Consider the following 6,712-nt stretch of genomic DNA (forward strand, 5'->3'; position numbering starts at 1 on the left):
TTTTGGCCTTTGAAAGTGAAAATGACTTCATCAGACCTCATTTTAAGTTTAACAGCTACATTTTATGAAGATGGACAAACACATAAGTAATTCTAAAGATATGGTATTGTATTAGTAACAGTCAATTTTTTAGTTCTTCTTGGGAAGAGAGATTAACATTCAAACTCCAGGAAACAAGCCATTGCTATGTAAATAAGTTTTAAATCAGACACAATAATTTTTTGGACAAGTTACACAGTGAGAATTAATTGGTCCTATCACAGGATAATTCAAGTGAATTTCCTTTAATATTGTTGAAAGGAAACACATCTTGTTGAAACTTTTTATCTTAAACTCGTTTGGATAACTTGCAAAAAATAATCCAATTTAAAAGGAAAACAAAATTTACACTATGTAAAGATGACATCTTTAAATTTAAGAGATAATGGGAACTGCAGATGCTGGAGAATTCCAAGATAATAAAATGTGAGGCTGGATGAACACAGCAGGCCAAGCAGCATCTCAGGAGCACAAAAGCTGACGTTTTGGGCCTAGACCCTTCATCAGAGAGGGGGATGGGGAGAGGGAACTGGAATAAATAGGGAGAGAGGGGGAGGCGGACCGAAGATAGAGAGTAAAGAAGATAGGTTCTGATGTTCTGATAGGTTCTAAATTAATTTAGAGATAATGGGAACTGCAGATGCTGGAGAATCCAAGGTAACAAAGTGTGAAGCTGGATGAACACAGCAGGCCAAGCAGCATCTCAGGAGCACATCCTGAGATGCTGCTTGGCCTGCTATGTTCATCCAGCTTCATACTTTGTTATCCTAAATTAATTTAGTCACATTTGCCAGTATTTGGCCCATATCCCTCCAATCTCTTCCTTTTCGTGTACCCATCTGAATGCCTTTTAAATATGATCGGATAACCTTCCACTCCACTTTCCTGTCTTTGCCCCATAAACCTTGATTTCCTTACTGATTAAAAATCTGCATCTCTCCACTTTGAATATTCTTAAGAACCAGCCTCTACAGCTCTCAGTGGTAACAATTTCCACAGATTCTGAGAGAAGAAATTATTCCTCATCTTTGTCTCTCATGATTGAATCCTTATTTTGAGATTACTTCTCTCATTCTGTTAAACTCCATTGAGTATAGTTTAAAAATACATAACATCTTCTCATAAGACAATCTTGCCATACCCAGGATCAATCTCATGAACCTTCTCTGGAGTGTCTTGAAGACCAACAAATCTTTCCTGAGTTAATTGTACAAAAACTGTTCACAGTACAGCATATGTTCTCTGATTTATATAGTTTTAGCTAAACATTCCTAGTCTATACTCCATTTTTTTAATATAAAGGCCACAATTCCATTTGACAGCCATACCGCAAGTTTTGTGTAAGCTAGCTTCGTGTGACCCTCTTGACAAAGGACTCTTAAATTCCTCTGTGCTGTAGATTTCTGCAATCATTCTCTACTTAAATAATATTCAGCTCCTTTATTCTTCCTGCCAAAGTACATGACCACACATTTCCTCATATTATATTGAATCTCAGGTGGGTACCTTTGCTGTCTGCTAAGCAGAACAAGTTAAAACTAGGATTGTTTTGAAGTAGGGAGGAAATTGACAGGTCAGTACCCAGGGAAATGTTAGTTGTTGACCTGCCTGTTTGATAAGGTTAAACCATCCCCAATTATTTCTGAGAGCTTCTGGAGGTTTTGAGCACGAACGATACATTGCAGTGGGACATCAGAGACCATGTTTGATTATCATCTCCACCACTAGATATCACTGAAACATCAAACCTTCAAAGATAAACTGTGCTTGACTGACATCTTTCAGGGATCTTAGAATTTGGTCCTTTTGATGGTTTTGTATGAATTACCAAGTGATGCCTGTGAATTAGTCAATGATCAGAAATCAACATAAAAATCTTCAAGGCTCTACCTTGTTTCATTTTGTCGAAATGAAACATTGGACCTCCTGGTAACCTTGCCTCTGGTGAAAACTTGCTGTGTGTGAGAGAGTGGTTGTAAAGAAACAAAACAAGGGCAGTTGCTCATCTACAACATTTCACCAAGGGGTTAAAATGTCTTGAAGCACTTGACGAAAAAAAAATTACTTATTATAATATTGTATGGCCTGACCTGGCTGCAGTTTCACTTTGGAATTTCTCTCTAGTCAGTGACAGAATGAATGGGAAATGTAATTTTTCTTTTTCCTTTAACAGAGCTAGTTTTGAAATAGTTGTGGGCCAGGAACTGGGGAGAACAGCACTATGACATTTTTGATGACTATCTAAAGAGTTTGCAGGTGGGAGCTTGGTTTAATATCTTCCTGGATATCTCAGTGCCACATCCTAAAGCTAATTAGGGTTACTTGCCTGAGATCATGTTTGGAATCTAGTGCCCACTCCAGAAGTGACTTTGATGGTGGGGAAGGGAGATATTTAATCAGTTGCCAGGACAGTGAATGGTGACTGTTCTATCTTCCTCCTCTAAACCAAGTAGGTACATGACTAGAAGCCTTCATGTCTGGCATACCACCCTGCCACAACTGGCCTCTTTAAGTGGGCATTTTTCTTCATTTAACCTACCTTTTCTGGTAGGGGATATGCAGGCGTCACGCTGAGCACACCATAGCCACATAGGTTGTTATTGATGAGGCGGGGGTGGGGGTTGGTCTTTTTTTTAAAACCTCATGGTGCTTGGTCAAATGATGCAACCTGTTTTAACACTGGCTCTCTGAATGTCCTTGTGCTCAATTGTACCCCAGCTGCTTGAAGCCTTACCTCCTGCCATCACCTCTGTCCTGGGGTGCGGCACCAATACCATGTCTCGAGTAGGTACCAGATTGGTAGCAGCTACCTGTCTCCCGGGTGGTACTTCTGTGCAATAGAGCTCTTGATTTCCAATTGGCAAGCAGTTCTTAGCAGGCAGGACTTGCTGCTCCTTCTCCCTGTCCCCCCTCTCACTGCCAGACAGCCACATATGTACAGTGGCTACAACAGCAGGGTAAATGCTGGAAATATCACTGTGAGTAACTTGCCTTCTGAATCCCCAAAAACTGTTCAGCATCTACAAAGCACAAGCCAGGAGTGAGATAGAATACTTTTCATTTGCCTGGATGAGTGCAGCTCCAACAACATTCGAGAAACTTGACACCATCCAGGACAAAGCAGCCCGCTTGATTGGCACCGGATCCTCAAGCATCCACTCCCTCCACCAACGACACTGAGTAGCAGCAGTGTGTACTATCTACAAAATGCACTGCAGAAATTCACCCTGGCTCCTTACACAGCACCTTCTAAACTCCGGGCCACTTACATCTACAAGGGCAACAGATACATGGGGGAACACCACCAGCTACAAGTTCCCCTCCAAGCCACTCACCATTCTGACTTGGACATCTATTGCTGTTCCTTCATTGCCTCTGGATCTAAATCCTGGAAGTGCCTCCCTATTGGCATTTTATATATTCCAACATCAAATAGATTGCAGTCGCTCACCACCATTTTCTCAATGATAGTTGGGGTTGGACAATAAATGTTGGCCCAGCTAGTGACAGCCACATCCCCATAATGAAAAGAAAGTCCTTAAATCCTACCATGGACCAGCCTTTTGGCCCTCTGTCCTAATACTTCCTTATGTGACTAGGTATAAGTGTTTGATCATGCTCTTGTGAAGAAAGATAAGATGTTTTACAACATTAAAGGAGGTGTATAAATAGAAGTTGCTATTAACAATAGAAAGATTATCTAGAAATCTAATATTTCAGACGCATTTGTTTCATTACATAACCATCAATATTAAGAGCCCCCTCCAACAAAGGCGTTCTTCAAAAGTTGAATGCAAAATGAAATGTAATCTTTCAGATTTTTGGGACAGAAAAGAAGTACTTAACTGTATCAGATGTTTGTAGATCTCCTTAAAGCACATCAGATTCTGTCAATCTGTGGCCTCTAGGTGCAGAATACATTGCAGCTAGATAGTGCTTCATTTATTATGCTGGATTTCAATAGGGACTTAACTGACCAAAAAAAATACAAAAATATGGAATAGAGCACTAAACAATAACTTACTCTTTTATGACCCATTTAATGTAATGAAATGACACAAGAGTGATTCCAAAACAATATTCAATGCCAATGAGGTGATATTAAGGCAGGGGTGAAAGGAAAGTCACCTTCGTACTACTCTAGCATCAGAAAGAGAGAGATAACTTGTGGTAGTTTAACCTGAAGGTCACTGCATCTTCAGCAAGGGGAAAGGTTCAGAACAAGATGCTAACCTTAGCTACTGTGGGTGATTGAGCCCATGCTGTTGGTGTCACCATGCATCATACAGCAGCCAGCCAATTGAGTCAACAGGCACCCAACTGATACAGATTGTAAAGAACACATCTAGAAATGGAGAGAAAAACTATAGATAGGTTTGGGGATGGAGATCCCTAAGTTCAGCCTCAAATTATGCATTAATTAAAATACATGGTGTCAGAGTTGAAACTAGAATTGAGTCCGAAGCATTCATGATTTGTGTGTCTCCACCAAAGAGTCACGTACATTCCCTGCTCGACATATCCTACCCCAAGATCAGGTTAAAATTCACAAGGATATTATTCTGATGAAGGGTCATTGTTGTGAAATGTTAAGTCTGATCCCCTTTTCACAGACGCTGATGATGTCCAGCATTTTCGAATTTAATTTCTGGGAAAAAAATATTGTCATTTTAACCAGCTGCAGAATCCACCTCACTGTAACACTAATGCTCTTTATATTGATTTTCAAAAAGATTTCTTTCTACAAACCTCCAAATAATCTTGCCAAATAATCCATCCAACTCTCTACTGTTTTATTGCTTGCTCCTTTTTTTAATTAAGCTTTTAGCTACTTGTAGAGAGAACTCTGTCTGCAAACCTCTCTGATTTCCAACCTCTCCATCTTTAAAACTTCCTTTAAAATCTGCCACTCTGATCAATCACTTTGTCATCTGACCTATGTGGTTTGCTATCACATATTACTTGATCCCCTCCAGTTGCAGGCTTTGGGAATTTTATTACATTAAAGGCACTGTACGAGAGTTGCTGATATTATTAAAAAAATACGGACAATATGAAGGATCAGATTAGACAGCATCCACTCTCTGCAGCTGTTATAGGTCTAAGAGTGCCAAACGCTGTTTGTGAAAATGAAACCGGAATCATTAGCCCAGCCATTTTATTTTCCAGATGCCATTTATTTGTCCTAATTTTTTTTTCCAGGAATGTTCTTCTCTAGCGAGACCCTGGGAAATGCCTCCAGGTTACAATAATTTCATGCAGTTTAGAAGTTGTCAGTGCTGTTTAACCATTCTTTCACTGACAAATAAGGATTACTCCTCTCCACCTGGACTACTACCCATCAGTTGCTCTAGGGACTTGTCACATTGAATTTAGGGCCAAAGTGCAATGTTCCCTCTGTTCTGCATGCTTACAACCCTCTGGTCCTTGTGCATTAATTGTATTTGTAATGTCAATCAGATCAATACCACCTAGCACCAAAGGAATATCATTTTGCGTCATGCTTTGATGAAGGCAAAGCAGATTGATCTAAGCTTACTAAATCACCTTTACTTAAGACTAATTTGTGCCAATAACTCAGCAAGTTTTTGCATTGATTCAACCTTCTGAGTTACAATTTTGCTTGTACAAGCACCAGTTTCTGGGTGCTTTTGACAGATGAAGGCAGTTGAAGTTTTACGTGCAGTTCTGGCCTCCACACGGGAGGAAGGATGTGATTGCACTGGAGAGAGATTGCAGAGGAGATTCACCAGGATGTTACCTGGTGTGGATCATTCCAGCTCTGAAGAGATGCTGGGTAAGCTTGCGTTGTTTTCTTTGGAGGAGAAAATTTTGAGGTGGCATCCTGTTAGAGGTCTAGAAGAATATGAGGGACATGGACAGGTGAATAGAAAGTAGCAGTTCCCCTTAGTAGAATAATCAATTACAAGGGGGCATAATTTTAAAGTGAAAAGAGGATATTTGAGGAAAAACATTTTCACAGAGGATAGTGGGGGTCTGAAATACCCTGCCTGGAGGGTAGTTGAGGAAAGAAATCTCACAACCTATAAAAAATACTTGTATTGTAAAGGAGGATGATAAAAGGGAAAGATTGGGAAAAAAAGACTGATTTTAAAGACTCTGTGCTTTTTCTAATTATTTGCTGTTTGTTACAAGGGAATGGGTAAATTGCTTTAATAGGATTCATGCTCCCACAGTCTGATTTATTGATGCATCACTTCAACAGTTTTGATTGTCAGGAACAGTTTTATGGATTGGAGAGATGAAACACTGACTGTGGCCACTTTGTGGTATGCCCCTTCCATTCTGTCTGTAAACAGAACTCTAAGCTTCCATTTGCTTGACAATTCAACACACCACCTTGCCCCCTTGCTAACATTTCTGTCTCAGGATAACTGCAATGATCCAGTCAGGCATCCTTCTAGCCCACCTTGTGGTTACAGGCAGCTGATTGTTTCTCAGTGGACCCCTGGGTCAAATTCCAGGTACTCCCTCCCTAACCAAAAAACCAAAAGATATAGAAGCAGGATTAGGCCATTCGGCCTATTGAGCTTATTCCACCCTTTGATCATAGCTGATATATTTCTCAAACCTATTATCATGCTTGGTGCCTATAAACCTTGATCCCCCTTACTAATGAAGAACCTATCTATCGCTGCCTAAAATACCCTCA

This window comes from Stegostoma tigrinum, chromosome 3 (genome assembly GCF_030684315.1).
Source record: "Stegostoma tigrinum isolate sSteTig4 chromosome 3, sSteTig4.hap1, whole genome shotgun sequence".
NCBI lineage: Eukaryota > Metazoa > Chordata > Chondrichthyes > Orectolobiformes > Stegostomatidae > Stegostoma > Stegostoma tigrinum.